Source organism: Salmo salar, chromosome ssa19, assembly GCF_905237065.1.
Source record: "Salmo salar chromosome ssa19, Ssal_v3.1, whole genome shotgun sequence".
In the NCBI taxonomy this organism is placed as follows: Eukaryota; Metazoa; Chordata; class Actinopteri; order Salmoniformes; family Salmonidae; genus Salmo; species Salmo salar.
Window position 1 is genome coordinate 30,322,975 of NC_059460.1, and position 22,041 is coordinate 30,345,015.

At 43.3% G+C, this 22,041-nt stretch overlaps 1 protein-coding gene across 2 annotated transcripts in view; it reads left to right on the plus strand.

Moving 5' to 3' along the window:
- The first annotated feature begins 670 nt into the window (after positions 1-670).
- LOC106578671 (anion exchange protein 2) overlaps positions 671-22,041 on the plus strand; it is a 117,324-nt gene continuing 95,953 nt past the window's right edge. Inside the window, exon 1 of one of the 2 annotated variants that reach the window (XM_014157741.2) lies at positions 671-794. The gene's annotated coding sequence lies outside the window, so the exon portion shown is untranslated. The remainder of the gene's footprint in view (positions 795-22,041) is intronic. The other variant, XM_014157742.2, reaches the window with a different exon arrangement.

Here is a 22,041-nt window from a genome sequence, read left to right on the forward strand (position 1 = left end):
CTTTATTTGTGATTTATGATAGTTACCCCGTAGCACCCGACTATTAGCAGATTATTCAGTCCACGTTCCTATCGGTTTTAGCTATGGCGACATCATCTATATGAACGCAGCTGCCACTTCATTAAAGCTCACAACGCTTTATTATGGGTGACAGTTATGGTACTCATCACTGCATTCTCAAACAGAAAGTTGGTTGGCTCTCTTTGATGTGACATAGGTTGGTTGATACATTGCTATGTTTTCATTTATAAAGGTAGTCATTTTACAAAAAGTCCCACCGTACCTAACATCATTACTCAACTTTAGACAAGTGAGTTACTATAGCCGGTCTCAGTGATGGCTAACTCTGGAAATTCCTTTGGTCTCTACGGAGTTAGGCAAATCAGCTTTTAGTTGTTTTCTTTCACCTTATTTCTGGAACAATTTTCAAAATGTAATTACATTTGATGTTTTGGTGCCTCTAAGGCAATTCAGAAAGTTAGCCGATTGAGGATATTATTACTGATGAACGTGTTTGCTTTTTATGATCGTGTTTTTTTCCCTGCTTGCAGTTTATATTTATGTTTTGATGCTTGTAATTTAGGTCTCATCTGTAAAAGAGTTCTGTCTCAGTTTGACTCCCTGATAAATAAAGGTAAAAACGTAATTTTATGTGACGTCTGAACTCCAGGCCGCCTACACTAGTCGCTGCTGCTCAACTCCATTGTAAATCGTGGAGTTTAGTCGGCTTGTTAGTGCATCCATAGCTACCTCAGCACGTCCACACAAGGCAGCGGGAGGCGAGGCGGAGTTGGGTAAGTCTACTAAACTAAGCAGGAACTAGTAAAATGACATGTACTGTTTGTAAATCTGTAAAAATTCCCTCGTTAAGCGGAGAAAGTTTTTGTTAGTGCGTTATCTTCTAAAACACAGACACGTTGGGACTTGACAGGCAATGCTAGCTAGCAGCAAGCTACGCTGTCACTTGGCATGGTTGTAACGGAAAGGTTTAGCTAGCAATGCTAGCCAGATAATACTGGGGATGACTGAACGGTATTGTCGATACAGATGGCAATTTAAAACGTTGGTATAATATACATTTATTGCAGACATTTAACTACAGACGTGGGCTAACTTTAGAGTAAAAAAAAAAAAGAATGATAGTTAAAGCCATGTGACAACAGTCGACTTTTGGATTAGGGTATAATTTGCGAAACCGCAATTAGGGGCGTTTTCTGATATAGGCGTTTCTTGATATCAAGTTACACCCATTGGTCCTTGTCCGTTTATTTCGGTCGGGGATAACAAACGTTGACAATTGTTGCTAAGCTTTACCCTATCTCTTTTCTTAACTTGCCACGCTTATTCACCTAACTTGCCACGCAAACAAATCTGTGTCAAGAAACCATCAATCTCATAACACTGGGACTGACCAATGACAGTAAGGCTTTTCCTAATATCAGGGAACACCCACATCAAGAAACGCCCCGAATTGCCCTCTGTAATTACACCATATTCGGCTTTTGGGGAAAGTAACAGTGCATTTTCACATAACGATAGGGGCGATGGAGGGATTTGAAGTGGGCAAGGGACTGTTGGACGAGCACGGGCGACGGAGCCTGAACAGGTCGGGACCAAAGTTGGGGAAAGCTGAACTTTATGCAAATACTCTGCGATATTGCAACGTTATTGACAAATCGAAGCTCACTATAGCTTCCAGCCCCTACTGGATTGTCTGTTGATACCTAGCACTACCTTTTTTTTTATTATTATTTTTTTTTAAAGTTTGCACAAATCTTTATTTAACTTGCTGTAAATAACAGTAACATGCAAAACATAGACATAACATAACAGCCAGAGGGAATCCAAAGAAATTATAGAGAAAAAATATATATATATATTACCTAGCACTACCTAGCCGGCATGCGAGCACCCAAGTGAGGGTGAAGCTACCATGGCTATACTAATTATCGTGTTATGTGGAAATCCCTTTAGAAGGAGAGGTATGTCGGAAGCTCACTCAGCCAAATTTGTTATGAAGGTTTTTCATTTGGGAACACGCATCCTATCAACTGTACATTTTAGGTGTACTGTTAGCTAAACTTATCGAACAATCACCTTCATTACTACCCTGATCAGCTTATTCTTGACTATCTGGAGCTTCCCCTTCAGAAGCTAGTCATTTCAATGTCGATTTTTTTTATTTAAAAAAAAAAAAAAAATTCCCCCCTCCATGTTGGTCGGATTGAATGCATGCATGTCTTTTTCAACTTTTGTGTGTGCTTGTTTTTAAAATGGTTTAATTAATAAACTAAACAAAACTATATTCAAATCGAAACTGGAAAAAATGATCATGAAACTATATTTTATAGCCTTTTCACTCTGTCCAGCTTGCTTGATCGAAACGAAAGCTAGACTGTCAGGGAGCTAATTTTGACTGCAAGGAAAAATTTGTTTTAAGTGCTGCCCTACTGCATGTGGCAGGGGCAACAGTCCATTACAGATTACATAGGAAGCCTCAGCCATGATCTGCCCAACGATGCCTCTACCAGACGAATTCAATGCATTTTATGCATGCTTCGACAAAAACAATGCCGTGGCGTGCATGAGGGTCCCCGCTGACCCAGTGGACTGGGTGATCTCGCTCTCCAAGGCAGACGTGAGTATGGTCTTTAATCTGGTCAATTCTCGTGGGGCCAGACGTTATTCCGGGGTGCGTTCTCAGAGCATGTGAAGAACAGCCTCTTCTTGTCCCAGTCTGTAATCCCCACGTCTCAAGCTGACCACCATCATTCCTATTCCCAAGAACTCTAAAGGCGTCAGCATGCTTCAGTTCGGCTGGCGCCTCACCAAATTCAGGTATACCGAACGAGTGTGCTCGCATACTCCCTTATAAGACCTTTGCTTGAAAAACAAGGAAAAAAAGGGCCTATAGTACTGTTTGACTACGGCATCTCAAAATGGACAGTCTACGCTTCCTCAAAACAGTCAGAAATAATCTAAAATAACTCAAGGAATGGTTATGGCACACATCAACTCCATCATCCCAGACGCCCTAGACCCATTATAATTTGCATACCGCTCCAAAGGATCCATAGATGACGCAATCTATTTTGCACTTCACACTTGCCTCACCCACCAAGATAAGAAGAATACCTAATGTGAGAATGCTGTTCATTGCCTACAGCTCAGTGTTCAACACCATAGGCCCCTCCAAGCTCCTCACCAAGCTTGGGACCCTGGTACTGAACACTTTCTGCAACTGGATCCTGGACTTCCTGAGGGGCGACCCCAGGTGGTGAGGGTAGGCAACAGCTCCACAACCAGGGCATACATTTGACTTTTTGGTCCACCAGCCACTGTGGCAAGTAGATTTAAAAAAAGAAAAAAAAATTTGAGTAGCAAAAATAATGCAAAAATTACACCAACAACAAACAAATTAGTATTCTTTGTAATGTTTCTAAAACAATAAGTATTACTAGTAAGTAGTATATTGTTTAATGATTTTATTTTGTGACCTGAGTCTGAACCAAAATATGACAGATGAGGAAAAAAGAAATTAACTGCCAGGTTAACGTGGCAATGCGACTCGACAGGTTTGTGCCTTTTTAGATTGAGTCTGTCTAGTAGACGCGTTGTCTTCTCTTCCCTAGCAGTTGAAACTCAAACATAGAAAAACAACTTAGCTTGTGAACAAAACCATGTACACTACCGTTCAAAGGTTTGGGGTCACTTAGAAATGTCCTTGTTTTTGGAAGAAAAATCACTTTTTGTCCATTGAAATAATATGAAATTGATCAAAAATACAGTGTGGACATTGTTAATGTTGTAAATGACTATTGTAGCTGGAAAGATTTTTTTTTATAGAATATTTACATGGTGTACAGAGGCCCATTATCAGCAACCATCACTCCTGTGTTCTAATGGCACGTTGCGTTAGCTAATCCAAATGTATAATTTTAAAAGGCTACTTGATCATTAGAAAACCCTTTTGCAATTGTTAGCACAGCTGAAAACGGCTGTCCTGATTAAAGAAGCAGTAAAACTGTCCTTTAGACTAGTTATCTGGAGCATCAGCATTTGTGGGTTCGATTACAGGCTCAAAATGGCCAGAAACAAAGTACTTTCTTCTGAAACGCGTCAGTCTATTCTTGTTCTGAGAAATGAAGGCTATTCCATGTGAGAAATTGCCACGAAACTGAAGATCTCGTACAACGCTGTGTACTACTCCCTTCACAGAACAGCGCAAACTGTCTCTAACCAGAATAGAAAGAGGAGTGGGAGGCCCCAGTGCACAACTGAGCAAGAGGACAAGTACATTAGTGTCTAGTTTGAGAAACAGATGCCTCACAAGTCCTCAACTGGCAGCTTCATTAAATAGTACCCGCAAAACATGTTGAGAATGGTCAACAGTGAAGAGGTGACTCCGGGATGCTGGCCTTCTAGGCAGAGTTGCAAAGAAAAATCCATGTCTCAGACTGGCCAATAAGAAGAAAAGATTAAGATGGGCAAAAGAACAGACCCTGGACAGAGGAACTCTGCCTAGAAGGCCAGCATCCCGGAGTCACCTCTTCACTGTTGACGTTGAGACTGGTGTTTTATGGGTACTATTTAATAAAGCTGACAGTTGAGGACTTGAGGCATATTTGACAGCCTCAAGTCTTCATGGGTATAACGCTACAAGCTTGGCACACCTGTATTTGGGGAGTTTCTCCCATTCTTCTCTGCAGATCCTCTCGAGCTTTGTCAGGTTGGATGGGGAGTGTCGCTGCACAGCTATTTTCAGGTCTCTCCAGAGATGTTCGATCGGGTTCAAGTTCTGTCTGGGCCACATCTCTGGAGAAACCAGGAAATAGCTGTGCAGTGACACTCCCCATCCAACCTCACAGAGCTTGCGAGGATCTGCAGAGAAGGATGGGAGAATACAGGTGTGCCAAGCTTGTAGCATCATACCCAAGAAGACTCAAGGCTGTACTCGCTGCCAAAGGTGCTTCAAAAAGTACTGAGTAAGGGTCTGACTACTTATGTAAATATGATTAGTTTTTTATTTTTCATACATTTGGAAACATTAAGTCCTACAGGTCTCTAGCTTTTGAGCTTTTCGCCGCGTCCGTTTGCTTGAGGTGTCCGGTGCAAGCGTTACGCATGTACATTGAGCGGACCAGGGGTGTCTGTTTGTTTGTGTGACCAACTTTGTCTGTTTTGCTTATCCATCTCATGGATTGTGGAGGCTACTGCTCTGGCCTATGACAACAAAAGGCAGGAATTACCTAACAGTGTATGCGCCCACACACTGGGGTCTGGCGGCATCTTGGGTGTTTAAAGGGTTGTTTGTAGTAGAGGTCTTCACAGAGCCACCTGTACGCGAGAGCCGGGTCCGGATCCAGAATTCTCAATAATGGTCTGATATGATTGTCACTGGTCTCAAGTATGTGTAATTTTAACTGACATATCCGTACAGAGAATCATTTGTTATTTATGCTGCTCTTGCTTTTCACGGGAGTGGTCCGTAGCAAGTGTAGCTTGTTGGCCAGTCATGAGTCAAAGCGCCAATAGGCTACAGCCATAGAGCCTCGCTTTGTGTGTGGCAAAAGTTAGGTGATATCTAATCATTGGAAGATGGAATTCAAATTACGGAATTAAAAGTTAAAGGAGAAGGATAGGCTACAACGACCAAGAGCAAACAGGTAGGCTGCTACTTAATGTTCTGAATGGAGCTGTTTTTAGTTGTAACTGTAGGATTAGAAAGGGCATGCACTGCAGTCTCAATTAGCCTAGCTAGCAAACGTTAGCTAGCTTCTCTAGGGCCAGTGGGACGAAATCATCCCACCTACGTAACAGCCAGTGGAATCCTGTGGCGTGTTATTCAAATACCTTAGAAATGCTATTACTTCAATTTCTCAAACATATGACTATTTTACACCATTTTAAAGACAAGACTCTCGTTAATCTAACCACACTGTCCGATTTCAAAAAGGCTTTACAACGAAAGCAAAACATTTAGATTATGTCAGCAGATTACCCAGCCAGAAATAATCAGACACCCATTTTTCAAGCTAGCATATAATGTCACATAAACCCAAACCACAGCTAAATGCAGCACTAACCTTTGATGATCTTCATCAGATGACAACCCTAGGACATTATGTTATACAATACATGCATGTTTTGTTCAATCAAGTTCATATTTATATCAAAAACCAGCTTTTTACATTAGCATGTGACTAGCATGTGACTAGCATTCCCACCGAACACTGCCGGTGAATTTACTAAATTACTCACGATAAACGTTCACAAAAAGCATAACAATTATTTTAAGAATTATAGATACAGAACTCCTCTATGCACTCGATATGTCCGATTTTAAAATAGCTTTTCGGTGAAAGCACATTTTGCAATATTCTCAGTAGATAACCCGGCATCACAGGGCTAGCTATTTAGACACCCAGCAAGTTTAGCACTCACCAAAGTCAGATTTACTATAAAAAAAATGTTATTACCTTTGCTGTCTTCGTCAGAATGCACTCCCAGGACTTCTACTTCAATAACAAATGTTGGTTTGGTTCAAAATAATCGATAGTTATATCCAAACAGCGGCGTTTTGTTCGTGCGTTCAAGACACTATCCGAAAGGGTAAATAAGAGTGACGAGCATGGCGCAGTTCGTGACAAAAAAATTCTAAATATTCCATTACCGTACTTCGAAGCATGTCAACCGCTGTTTAAAATCAATTTTTATGCCATTTTTCTCATAAAAAAGCGATAATATTCCGACCGGGAATCTGTGTTTAGGTAAACAGACGAAAGAAAATAAAGCATGGGGTCGACTCGGGCACGTGCCTAAGCCCATAGTACTCTGATCGGCCACTTGCCAAACGCGATAATGTGTTTCAGCCAGAGGCTGCCTCGATATCGTTCAGCTTTTTCCCGGGCTCTGAGAGCCTATGGGAGCTGTAGGAAGTGTCACGTTATAGCAAAGATCCTCACTCTTCAATAAAAAGAGCCAAGATGAAAAACAACTTGTCAGACAGGCCACTTCCTGCATGGAATCTTCTTAGGTTTTGGCCTGCCATATGAGTTCTGTTATACTCACAGACACCATTCAAACAGTTTTAGAAACTTTAGGGTGTTTTCTATCCAAAGCCAATAATTATATGCATATTCTAGTTACTGGGCAGGAGTAGTAACCAGATTAAAATCGGGCACTTTTTTTTTATCCGGCCGTGAAAATACTGCCCCCTATCCATAACAAGTTAATATGATAATCAGGGGGGAGTTGTAACCTATAACAAACCTCGTTCAGTCTCCTCAGGACTTTGAATGACCCCACAAACCGCGGACCCAGCTTCCGGCAGGGCAGGTGAAGGGGCAGGTGAAGGGTCAAGAGCCAGACCCGATCCCCCGGTGCATAAACCGGGTCCTCACTGTGGTGGCTGTCGGCACTCGCCTTTTGCCGCCTGATGGCTCGTTGTAGTCGTACATGAGCAGCGTTCCATGTCTACTCCGAGTGCCGAAACCATTCATCCACCGCAGGAGCCTCGATCTGGCTCTGATGCCATGGTGCCAGGACCGGCTGATAACCTAGCACACACTGAAAAGGGATAAGATTAGTAGACGAGTGGCGTAGGGAATTTTGGGCCATCTCCGCCCAGGGGATAAACGACGCCCACTCCCCCGGCCTGTCCTGGCAATAGGACCGCAGAAACCTACCCACCTCTTGGTTGACTCTTTCCATCTGCCCGTTACTCTCGGGGTGAAAACCCGAGGTAAGGCTGACCGAGACCCCCAGGCGTTCCATAAATGCCCTCCAGACTCTAGATGTAAATTGGGGACCCCGATCAGACACTATGTCCTCAGGCACCCCGTAGTGCCGGAATACATGGGTGAATAGAGCCTCCGCAGTCTGTAGAGCCGTAGGGAGACTGGGCAAAGGAAGGAGACGGCAGGACTTAGAAAACTGATCCACAACGACCAGGATCGTGGTGTTACCCCGTGACGGGGGAAGATCCGTCACGAACTCCACCAACAGGTGCGACCACGGTCGTTGCGGAACGGGAAGGGGTTGTAATTTCCCTCTGGGCAGATGTCTAGGTGCCTTGCACTGTGCGCATACCGAACAGGAAGAGACATAAACCCTCACGTCCTTAGCTAACGTGGGCCACCAGTACTTCCCCGCAAGACAGCGCACCGTCCGACCTATACCAGGATGACCAGAGGAGGGTGATGTGTGGGCCCAACAGATCAAACGATCGTGAACATCAAACGGAACGTACATGTGCCCAACGGGACACTGGGGGGGAGTGGGTTCTGCATGTGACGCCCATTCGATGTCCACCTCCCACCTCCCGTCCGCCTCCAGGCAAGAAGCTGGAATTATGGGAGTGGGCTCCGTGGACCACTCCTCTGTATCATACAGCCGGGACAGTGCATCTGCCTTCACGTTCTGGGAACCTGGTTTGTAGGAAAGGGTGAAAACAAAGCGTGTGAATAACATGGCCCACCTTGCCTGGCGGGGGTTCAGTCTCCTCGCTGCCCGAATGTACTCCAGATTTCAGTGGTCAGTCCAAATGAGGAAAGGGTGTCTAGCCCCCTCAAGCCAATGTCTCCATGCCTTCAGAGCCCCGACAACAGCCAACAACTCCCTATCCCCCACATCATAGTTTTGCTCCGCCGGGCTGAGCTTCTTCGAAAAGAAAGACAGGGGCGGAGTTTTGGTGACTTACCCGAGCACTGAGATAGCACAGCCCCTATTCCAGCCTCGGACGCGTCCACCTCAACTATGAACGCTAAAGAGGGATCAGGATGCGCCAGCACTGGAGCCGTGGTAAACAGAGCCTTCAGGTTACCAAAAGCCCTGTCCGCCTCAGCCGACCACCGCAGTCGCACCGGTCCCCCCTTCAGCAAGGAGGTAATGGGAGCCGCCACCTGGCCAAAACCCCGGATAAACTTCCGGTAGTAGTTGGCAAACCCTAAAAACCGCCCCACCTCCTTTACCGTGGTTGGAGTCGGCCAATTACGCACGGCTGAAATGCGGTCAGTCTCCATCTCCACCCCTGACGCGGACAAACGGTACCCTAGGAAGGAGACGGATTGTTGAAAGAACAGACATTTCTCCGCCTTGACGTAAAGGTCATGCTCCAACAGTCAACCAAGCACCATGCGTACAAGAGACACATGCTCTGTGCGGGTAGTAGAGTATATTAGAATGTCATCTATATACACCACTACACCCTGCCCGTGCAGGTCCCTGAAGATCTCATCCACAAAGGATTGGAAGACAGATGGAGCATTCATTAACCCATATGGCATGACGAGGTACTCATAGTGCCCAGAAGTGGTGCTAAATGCCATCTTCCACTCATCCCCTCCCCGGATACGCACCAGGTTGTACGCGCTCCTGAGGTTCAATTTTGTGAAGAAGCACGCCCCGTGTAATGACTCTGTCATACTAGCGATGAGAGGCAGCGGGTAACTGTATTTTACAGTAATCTGGTTCAAACATCGATAGTCGATGCACGGGCGTAAACCTCCATCTTTCTTCTTCACAAAAAATAAACTCGAGGAGACAGGTGAAATGGAGGGCTGAATGTATCCCTGTCCCAGAGATTCGGTGACATATGTCTCCATAGCCGCTGTCTCCTCCTGTGACAGAGGATACATGTGACTCCTGGGAAGTGCAGTGCCCACCCAGAGATTTATCGCACAATCCTCCGGTCGATGGGGTGGTAATTGAGTCGCCTTTTTACAGAAGGCGATTGCCAAATCTGCATATTCGGGGGGAATGTGCATGGTGGAAACCTGGTTTGGACTTTCCACCCTTAGTGGCACCTAAGGAAACACCTACACACCTCCCTGAACACTGACAGGACCATCCCTTGAGAGCCCTCTGTTGCCACGAAATAGTAGGATCATGAGAAGCCAACCAGGGAAGACCCAACACAACGGGAAACGCAGGAGAGTCGATCAGAAAGAGACTAATTCTCTCCTCATGACTCCCCTGCGTTACCATAGCAATGGGAGCTGTGACCTCCCTAATTAGCCCCGACCCCATAGCCCCGACCCCAAAGGACGACTATCTAGGGCATGTACAGGGAAGGGAACATCAACGGGAACAATAGGAATCCCTAATCTATAGGCCAAGTACTGATCAATAAAGTTCCCAGCTGTGCCTGAATCTACTAGTGCCTTATGCTGGGAATGCGGGGAAAACCCCGGAAATCCTATAGATAACCACATGTGCGCAACAGGGGGGTCTGGGTGAGTCGTGTGCCTACTCACCTGAGATGAACCACCAGTGTTCCGCCTACCACCTCGACTTCCTGGAGAACCTCCCCAGCACCAACCAGCAGTGTGCCCTCTGCGGCCACAGCTAGTGCATGGAATGGTTCCCCCTCCGGTCTTCCTCGTACCAGCCGCTCCCAACTCCATAGGTGTTGGGGCTGGGGGATGGAACCAACGGACCCCGATCCGGACGTCCGCGGGAGGCCAACAGGTTCTCCAGCCGGATAGATAAGTCCACCAGCTGGTCCAGGTGGAGGGTGGTGTCCCTGCAGGCTAGCTCCCTACGAACGTCCTCTCGCAAACTACACCTGTAGTGGTCGATCAGGGCCCGCTCATTCCATCCCGCACCCGCCGCCAGAGTTCTAAAGTCCAGCGCAAACTCCTGAGCGCTCCTCATCCCCTGTCTTAAATGCAACAAGCGCTCCCCCACCGCTATCCCTTCCGGTGGTTGATCAAATACTGCCCAAAAGCGGCGGGAGAAGTCCTCGGTGCTATCCAGAGTCAGGCCTTCCTCTCCCCAGATGGCGTTGGCCCACTCCAGGGCTTTACCAGTCAGACAGGAGATGAGGGCACTCACTCTCTCGCGTCCCGAAGGTGCCGGCTGGACAGCCTCCAGGTAGAGCTCCAGCTGGAGTAGGAACCCCTGGCACCCGGCAGCTGTTCCGTCATACGCTCCCGGGAGCGAGAGCCGAATCCCACTGGGTACTGACGACGGATGGGTGGGCATGGGTGTATGATGAGGTGCGGGTGGCGGTGGAATGGCTGGGTCGAAGGGAAATCCTCTTCTCTCAAATCTCTCCATAGTCTGCAGCACGCGGTCCATGGCTGTACTGAGACTCTGTAACATATTCGCGTGCTGCTGGACGCGCTCCTCTACTGGGAGAGGAGGGCTGGCTGCTCCTGCTGACTCCATTATATTGGTCCGTGATTCTGTAATGATTTCGTTAGAAGTATCGGAGTCAGGCGCAGGACACAGGGATGAGTGCAAACAAAACGTGTTTACTCAAAACCATAAATAAAACTTCTCCCACATCAATAATACATGGTTGGGAGAAACACCTCCAACAACCACAAAACAGGAAACAATCACGGACAAGACAAACAGGAAAGCCAGAGGGTTAAATAATGAACATAATCAGGGAATCATAAACAGGTGTGTACAATTAAGACCAAACGAACAGGGAAACATAGATCGGTGGTGACTACTAAGCCGGTGACGTCGACTGCCGAACGCCACCCTAACAAGGAGAGGGGCCGACTTCGGCTGAAGTCGTGACAACTAGTAACCAGAAGGTTGCAAAAACGAATCCCCGAATCCCCCCCTGAACAAGGCAGTTAACCCCCGTTCCTAGGCCGTCATTGAAAATAAGAATGTGTTCTTAATCTGACTTGCCTAGTTAAATAAAGTTGTAATAAAAATAAATCGGCAAATCGGTGGCCAAAAATATCGATTACCGATTGTTCTGAAAACTTGAAATCGGTCCTAATTAATCGGCCATTTAGATTAATCGGTCGACCTCTACCACACACCCCCACACACAGCCTCTGATTGTTCGATGGGTTTAGCTAGGGAACAGCAGTTATAGTCATAACTGTACATTATCCCATGCAGGTTTACGTCTGTCATCCATAGCTGCTGACACACTCACTACGTTGCAGCTTCATGGCAGTCTCCTGATCAAATGGGATTGGCATAGAGTAAGAGGCATTTCTGATAGCGTTCCTATTAGCCCACAATATGTTGTCTTATATTAAATAACATTTCCTTCTTTGAAAGACCCTGCCCTGCTAGTACACCAAGACAGTCGATCTACCGGCGCACAAACACATCCATCCATAAACATGTCATAGTGGGGCCCAATGTTGAATTAATTTAATTATGAGATATGGTTCTAGGCATGTTCAGTCAGGTCAAATTATTGGCACCCTTGATAAAGATGAGCAAAAAATACTGTATAAAATAAATACAAATAACTCTTTTATGCTCCTAATTTAAAAATATATATTTAGTTCTAATCTAATTACTCAGAGAAAGATTGTAAATAATTTGTATTGATTATCTCAAAGCGTCAAAATTATTGCCACCCCTGTTTTCAATACTTCTGCGCCCTCCCCTTGCGAGTTTCTTTTCTGCATATGATTTCCTTCTTTTGTCACCAAACCCACCACTGGTATATGGCCAAAGAGATCTATTTTCATGTCATCTGACCATAGCACCTATTCCAATCCAAGTGCCAATGACGTTTAGCAAACTCCAGGAGGTGCTATGGTCAGAAAAGTACCTCATAAAATATGGTGATGGATCTTTGATGTTATGGGGTTATTTTGCTTTCATTGGTCCTGGGGCACTTGTTGTAATAGTATTTTTTTTAAATTATTATTGGAATGTCACAATTTTCTCCCATAGTAAGAGATACAGTAACAAATTTTTTTTGTTGTTATTTTACGAACATAGACAGAAATTAATCACAAAAGCTCAGTTTAAATATAGGAATTAGGTCCAACACATGGAACGTACAGTGTAATCCTGAGACAAGTAAACAACCATCATTTTAAGTAAATCCTTGTAGCACAAAGCTGATAAATCAGGTTCTAGGTAATTTAAATAGGTTTCCACACTTTGGAATATCTGACATGGTCATTACATCTAAAAACATCAGTTCTACAATGGCATCCATTCAAATAGTATCTTATGCCAATCCTTAATAGACGGGACCTTGTCATTAATCCACTGTGAGAGGATGTTTTTCCTCGCTGCGACGGTAAGGATGTTGTAAAGCCTCCTCTTACCCACAGAAGTAACATGCCTACTAGGGAGACCTAACAGCAAAGAAACTCGCTTTTTTTTTCAATTTCTTGAACATTAGACCAGTATCTTTGTAATTTGGAACAAAACCATAAACAATGTGTTAGGGTGCCTATATCAATTTTACATTTAAGACACTGAGGAGAAGAGGGGCTAAAAGCATGTCTGCGATTTGGGGATATATGCAATCTGTGTATTATTCTTAACTGGATTGCTCTAGTAAGAAAAAAGATCTCCAAATGATCTCAATGTCTAACCAAATAGGAGTCAAAATGTGTGATCCTTTCAGAAATATAAGATAAGTGGGCACACCACTGATAAAACCTAATATTGGCCAGATCCAAGCCCCCCATAGAGCCTGGCAGCTGCAATATTGCCATCTTAAGTCTTGGCTTGCATTTACTCCATATGAAGCAACTTAACCACCATTAAAAAAATATTTTATTAACTTATTGGAAAGGAAGACTGGGATCATTTGATTGGGTAAAGTAGTCTAGGTAAAATGTTCATTTTCAAGAGGGATATTCTATTCAACCACGAAATCGGAGGAGTTCCAGCGCTCCAGAATCCTGTCTTATTGTATCAAATAAGGGAACAAAATTAGCTTTGTACATTTGATGGAATTTAGTGTGTATATATACATACACACACACTCACACACACACAGATACGTAAAACCTGAGGGAGACCGTTTTAAAAGGGGTGAGAGGTAGTAGGTATAGAGTGAAGACTATCAAGTGGCATAGCCTCTGATTTAGTTGAATTTATCTTGTAGCCTGAGTTCACTGAATAATTCAATAATATTAAAAAGAGATGTAATTGAAGTCTCGGGGCTAGAGATGAAAATCAAAACTTCATCAGCATACAAGCTTATTTGATGATCAACGTCACCAAGGAGCAGACCCTGTATGGCAGGCTTACTCTGATGGCCTCGGCCAGTGGTTCCATAGCGAGCGCAAATAGGAGAGGGGACAAAGGACAGCCCTGTCTGGTACCTCCTGTGTGTGAAGAGTCATCATATATAAAACCTTAAACCATTTTATAAAGTTGTCACTTAGACCCAATTTAGTTAGAGCAAATAATAGGTAGGACCACTTCACACTGTCAAATGGTTTTTCAGCACCTAGGGACAGCACAAGACCATCCACAGCACTTTGTTGGTAGGCTTGAAAACATTAAGCCGCCTGACATTATTACATGAGTTACGGGCTCTTAATGAAGCCAGTTTGGGCCCCTTTCACAATTAGTGACAATAAGCCCCTTAGTCGTGTGGCTAGGATTTTAGAAATAAATTTTTCTACCCACGTTCAGAAGAGCAAAAGGTCAGGATGAGGAACAAGACTCTGTGCATTTTCCCTTTTTGAGATCAGTGATATGCTAGCTTCCCTCAGCGTTTTGAGGGAGGCGGTCATTTGAAAATGAGTTGCTAAACATGTCAAGCAATGGCTGAAGGATCAGGCAATGGAACTCACTATAAAACCCGTCTGGTCCTGTGGAACTACCATTTTGCAGATTCTCAATTGCAAACATAATCTCCTTGGTAATAGGGGTATTAAGGAGAGATCTCTGTTCTTTGGAAATAGTAGGGAGCTCAATCTTAGAAAAGAAGTCCTCTGTTAATTTGGATGTGTCATTTCTGAGGCATAAATATTTGCATAAAATGTCCTAAATGACTCATTTTGCCATTTTCATATAAATGGTTGCCATCAGAATCAGTAATAGTAGCAATTGACTGGGAGTCTGTTCTCTTAAGCTAGGTATGCCAAATATTATCTCCATGTTCGTAAAGCTTTTGCCTGACAAATACAATTTTATTTTCAGCGTCCTGTGTTAGGAGTCCAACGTTGATCTAAGTACTGATATTCATTTTAATAGGGCACACAGGAGTGGGAATTTTAATGTAGTCCTTCTCTTTAGTTGCCAATTCACCCTCTAACGTTTATTGCTTTTCACGTTTTTTCCCGCCTCTTAGTGGCTAAGTATGACATAATCAGAACTCTGGCATATGCTTTACAGGTTTCCCAAAGGAGCGAGGTGTTATCTGTTGATTGAGAGTTTGAGAGAAATCCTTTAAACTTTTTACATTTGAGTTTTATGTCCAGGATCACCTCCGCATGAACAGATATGACTATGCTTCCTATTTTAGCAGATAAAACCAACTGCAAAGACGTCCTTGGCATGGAAAAGTAAAATTTTCTAGTCTGACATCCATGATGTGCAGAGAAAAAGGTGAACTCTCTGTTTGAGGGATGAAAGATTCTCCAGACATCAGCATACCCCAGATGATCACAAATTGATTTAAGCGACCTAGCTTGAGGAGAGGGTGAAACTATCCTACTGGGAAACTTGTCAAATAAGGGTGTTCAACAAACAATTAAAATCTCCAACCACTGCAGTGTCTTGAGTTTTTAATTCTAAGAAGTCTAGAAATACCTTGGTGAGGAAATCAGGGTGGTTGAAATGTCCTGCCCTTGTTTTTTATATATATGTGTGTGTGTGTGTAATTTTTTATTTTTTTACCTTTTATTTATACAGGTTTATTCTCATTGAGATAAATATCTCTTTTCCAAGAGAGACCTGGTCCAATAGCAGCAAGGGGAACGTTTCAGACAAACCAAATTACATACACTCACACAACATTAAACAAAACTATAAACACACTCACACAACATTAAACAAAACTATAAACACACATACAGTACAACAAAAACATATTACATTTAAAAACACAAACATCGACTAAAAACAGCTGGCCTAAAAACAATTACACTCTTCTATAATATATACATCGATCAAGTGTTTGAACTCTGCCAACGAAACTAGATCATCACATTTTAAAATGTTCAAAAGAGAATTCCAGGACCACGGTGCTAAGTAACTAAAACTATTTCTACCATGATCTGTTGTAATTTTTGGTACTGTTAGAAGCAAATCAGAATGGGACTGTAATTCATACTTATTTACTGACCTAACTAAAAAAGAGCAGAGATAAAATGGCATTTTACCCAATATGGCCTTATAAATCAGTGTTTACCAGTGTTTAAGCCTACGCAAGGTCAATGACGACCAGCCAACAGCACTGTAGAGATCACAATGATGTGTTAGACGTTTCTGATTTGTAATGAACCTGAGGGCTGCATGATACACTGAATCAAGTGCTCTCAGGGTAGTGGCTGAGGCCTGCATATATATATATATAACATCACTAAAATCTAAAACCGACAGTAATGTACATCGTACCAGCTCCTTCCTGGCCTCAAAAGAAAAACAAGCCTTATGCCGGTAATAAAATCCTATTTTCAGCTTGAGCTTCCTTATCAAGTTCTCTACATGCACAGTGAAGCTCAACTTATCATCAACCCACACACCCAAATATTTGTACACTTTAACTTGCTCTATATTATGTCCAGCCAATGTAGCAATGAAATGATTTGTAACATGCCTGGCATTTTGAAAATACCATGCATTTTGTTTTACCTGAATTTAGAATCAGCTTGTATGATGTTAAATGCTCTTTGGGCATTTTCAAAAGCTAAAGATGATAAACTACTACCACTTGAATGAAAAACAGTATCATCTGCATAAAAATGAACATCCGCTGTTTCAATAAGATCCCCAATGTTGTTGATATACAAAATGAACAACAGTGGGCCCAAAATAGAACTTTGCGGAACACCTGAGCACACCTCTATGGACTCAGATTTGCAACCATCCGCCATTACACATTGTGTACTATTTGATTGGTTTATAAATTACCTATCTAGAGCATGACCAGTAATTCCACAACATTTTAACCTTTGCACTAACACAGCGTGGTCCACGGTGTCAAGCCTTCGACAAATCAATAAAAACAGACACGCAATGTAACTTCTTATCAAGAGCACAGTGGATGTCATTTAAAACCTTCAATGTTGCTGAAACAGTGTTGTGGCCAGACCTAAAACATGATTGCATTCCATTTAAGATATTGTTTTCTTGGAAGTAGGTCTTTAGCTGCCTACTAACTAAGGACTCCAGTACCTTTGATACTACAGACAATTTTGAAATGGGTCGATAGTTGTCAAGTAGCGAGGGATCTCCACCTTTCAGGAGAGGCAGTACAAAAGCAGATTTCCATAACTTGGGGATTTCCTTAACATCAAGCGTAAGGTTAAAAATACATGTTAAGGGGGGAGCAATGATGTCAGCGGCTAGGTGTAGGAGGCGGGGGTCTAGTTCATCAGGGCCAGGGGATGTTTTTTAATACATTTCTTTCAGGGCTTTACACAATTCCTGAAACAGGGAAGGATGAAAAGGTAAACCTGGTGAAGGAGTGCACAGGGGTGTCAGGTAAATTTTATAGGGGGCTCAATTATACCTTTGACCTTTTCAAATAAACTGCCTGCATCTAAAAAATGCTGGTTCAAGGCTTTCAGAATGGAGGTTCTCTCAGTTACAATCTGAGTGTCGACCAACAATTGTTTAGGAAGCTGTGTATCTTTTCTGCACTCCAAACCTTTCACTACTTGTCAAAATTTAGATGGATTATTCAAATTTTGTGAAGTAGATTTCAGGTAGTGGTCTGCTTTCAATTTACGCATCATAGCCACACCCATATTTCGAAGACGTTTAAAAGTCATCCAATCATCTGCCAAACCAGTCCCTCTTGCTTTATCCCACATATCATTTCGTTCCCTTATGATTTTTGTAAGTTCCTTAGTAAACCAAGGGTTCTCTCTGCCCTTTAATCCTGCATTTTTTAAAAAGGGGCATGCCTATTGCATACATCCTGGAATGCGTTATGGAAGTAAGAAAAGGCTAGTTCAACATCAGGGATTAATTCCATTTTATTCCATTCAATGCTAGATACATCATGTAAAAAACCTTGAATATCAAACCGCTTCCAGTTTCTTTTCGTAATAACACGTGGAGATTTCTTAGGAATTTTACCATCTCTCACACAGGCAATAGCACAGTGATCACTTCTGTCATTTGCAAAAATACCAGAAGCATTAAAACGATGAGGAGTGTTGGTTAAGATCAAATCAATTAAAGAGGATTTCAGAATATATTTTATATTCAACCTAGTTACACTGTTGACAATCTGAGTAAGATTGTAGGTATTGCACAGAATTTTGAGTTGATCAGAGCTGTTAGCCAGTCCTGATTCAGATCACCCATCAGGACAAACTCAGAATTGACATTCTGTGATAACAATTTGAAAATACAATCCAGAGAGCCAACAGTAACAGATGGAGGTCTATAACAGCAAGATACAACAATATTTAAAGATGAGCCAAGGTTTAGGTTCAAAGACAGATATTCAAATTGCTTAGGTTTAGTAACAAAGTCAGAATGACCACAGAGAACTTGTCTTTTACATATACAGCAACACCACCACCCTTAGATTTACGATCTGTACGAAAAACATTAACCATTTATGCCAATATTTTTGTCTGCAATAGATTTTTTTAAGCCAGGTTTCAGAAAGCATAAATGCATCCGGGTCGGCAGTTTTTATCCATATATTCACAAAATCAAGCTTCGGCAGAAGGCTTCTTACATTCATATGCAAAAACTTCAGGGCACTCTGACTACTTAATTCGGCAGGGGTAAGAATGTCAGGACCTGGATTAGACTGGACATTTCCAGACAAAAGAAGCAGCAAGAGAATGGCAATTCTAGATTGAGGGTTACAACATTTGGAGTTACAGACAGCACTTGAACGAGAATCCATAGTCACCAGAGTCTTTAACGCCACATATTTCAGGAGATGTGTGAAGTCCAGAGACATGGTTAAGTACCAAGAGAACAGTCCTGACATGTAAGCGCAAGAATCTGATTTCTCCATATTGTTCGGGAGAAATGTGCGTAGTTCTCATGTGCATTTCCGGAGCAAGCGTGGGGTTTCTTACAATACTCGAGGGAGAAACAATCATATTTCCTCATTCACAGTGCAACGGGCTCCAAATGTATCGCCAACATTGTAAAAGCCAAGGGTAGACACCAGCAAAATAAACAGCAGCATCATGTTGCCACAACAAAGGAGTTAAATACTTATTGTCACGACTTCGGCCGAAGTGTTGCAATGAGGAGAGTGTTGCAGTGAATTGGCCCAGCGTCGTCCGGGTTAGCGTCTTGTAAGCAGTCTATAGACAAGCATGCCATGAAATCAAATTAGTGTACCCTCATCCATTCACATGGATGACCAGCTCAGGACTGCGGACGCCTCCTAGCAATCGTGTAGGCTGTAACGCTCAGACAGGAAACTGAAACAGAAACAATGACGCTTGTAAAGTGCCTTTTTTAATTAAAACAAAACAACCACATTTATCTTTCACACAATTCAACACCTTAAGTGGTAGTTTTATTTTCTCAAGAATTGCCACACCTTTACTTCTGGATGTAAATGACGCAGTCTTACCTGCCATTGCACTTTGACCAACCAATATGCAGACTAAATCCTACTGTACAGACAGGAAGGTACCTTTCCCAATGGATTGAACTCTCCTCATTCTCACTGAGCCTAAACAAACTATATGAACCCAAACTACACTACACCTGAAAAATAGACATGTAAAGTTCCAAAAGGGGGTTTCCCACTAGTTAACATGCAGGCGATTTCAACTCCCCAATGTAGACTCTGAAGTCTGCATAACCACTCTATAGATTAATAATTCATACATATGAAAATTAATTAAAGAGATTGAGGCTCATCCACCTAAGACAAAGCATGGGCACCAATATAGATTCACACAGATCTCAGTCTGAGCTATGGTGGCATTTATTGTAGCAAAAAATATATATATTATATACACTGCTCGAAAAAATAAAGGGAACACTAAAATAACACATCCTAGATCTAAATGAATGAAATAATCTTATTAAATACTTTCTTTCTTTACATAGTTGAATGCGCTGACAACAAAATCACACAAAAATAATCAATGGAAATCCAATTTATCAACCCATGGAGGTCTGGATTTGGAGTCACACTCAAAATTAAAGTGGAAAACCACACTACAGGCTGATCCGACTTTGATGTAATGTCCTTAAAACAACTCAAAATGAGGCTCAGTAGTGTGTGTGGCCTCCACGTGCCTGTATGACCTCCCTACAACGCCTGGGCATGCTCCTGATGAGGTGGCGGATGGTCTCCTGAGGGATCTCCTCCCAGACCTGGACTATAGCATCCGCCAACTCCTGGACAGTCTGTGGTGCAACGTGGCGTTGGTGGATGGAGCGAGACATGATGTCCCAGATGTGCTCAATTGGATTCAGGTCTGGGGAACGGGCGGGCCAGTCCATAGCATCAATGCCTTCCTCTTGCAGGAACTGCTGACACACTCCAGCCACATGAGGTCTATCATTGTCTTGCATTAGGAGGAACCCAGGGCCAACCGCACCAGCATATGGTCTCACAAGGGGTCTGAGTATCTCATCTCGGTACCTAATGGCAGTCAGGCTACCTCTGGCGAGCACATGGAGGGCTGTGCGGCCCCCCAAAGAAATGCCACCCCACACCATGACTGACCCACTGCCAAACCGGTCATACTGGAGGATGTTGCAGGCAGCAGAACGTGTTCTCTAGCAAATGCCAAACGTCATGCACGGTGTTGGGCTGTAAGCACAACCCCCACCTGTGGACGTCGGGCCCTCATACCACCCTCATGGAGTCTGTTTCTGACCGTTTGAGCAGACACATGCACATTTGTGGCCTGCTGGAGGTCATTTTGCAGGGCTCTGGCACTGCTCCTCCTGCTCCTCCTTGCACAAAGGCGGAGGTAGCGGTCCTGCTGCTGGGTTGTTGCCCTCCTATGGCCTCCTCCACGTCTCCTGATGTACTGGCCTGTCTACTGGTAGCGCCTCCATGCTCTGGACACTACGCTGACAGACACAGCAAACCTTCTTGCCACAGCTCGCATTGATGTGCCATCCTGGATGAGCTGCACTACCTGAGCCACTTGTGTGGGTTGTAGACTCCGTCTCGTGCTACCACTTGAGTGAAAGCACCGCCAGCAATCAAAAGTGACTTAAACATCAGCCAGGAAGCATAGGAACTGAGAAGTGGTCTGTGGTCACCACCTGCAGAACCACTCCTTTATTGGGGGTGTCTTGCTAATTGCCTATAATTTCCACCTGTTGTCTATTCCATTTGCACAACAGCATGTGAAATGTATTGTCAATTAGTGTTGCTTCTTAAGTGGACAGTTTGATTTCACAGAAGTGTGATTGACTTGGAGTTACATTGTGTTGTTTAAGTGTTCCCTTTTAGTTTTTTGAGCAGTGTATATACACACACACAGTTGAAGTCTGAAATGTACATACACTTAGGTTGGAGTCATTAACTAGTTTTTCAACCACTCCACAAATTTCTTGTTAACAAAATATAGTTTTGGTAAGTCGGTTAGGACATCTACTTTGTGTATGACACAAGTAATTTTTCCAACAATTTTTTACAGACAGATTATTTCACTTATAATTCACTGTATCACAATTCCTGTGGGTCAGATGTTTACATACACTAAATTGACTGTGCCTTTAAACAGCTTGGAAAATTCCAGAAAATTATGTCATGGCTTTAGAAGCTTCTGATAGACATCATTTGAGTCAATTGGAGGTGTACCTGTGGATGGATTTCAAGGCCTACCTTCAAACTCAGTGCCTCTTTGCTTGACATCATGGGAAAATCTAAAGAAATCAGCAGAGACCGCAGAAAAAAAATTGTAGACCTCCAAGTCTGGTTCATCCTAGGGAGAAATGTCCAAATGCCTGAAGGTACCACGTTCATCTGTACAAACAATAGTATGCAAGTATAAACATCATGGAACCACCACACCAGAGCAACAGCAAAGGACCTTGTGAAGATGCTGGAGGAAACGGGTACAAAAGTAAAACGAGTCCTATATCGACGTAACCTGAAAGGCCGCTCAGCAAGGAAGAAGCCACTGCTCCAAAACCGCCATAAAATAGCCAGATTACGGTTTGCAACTGCAC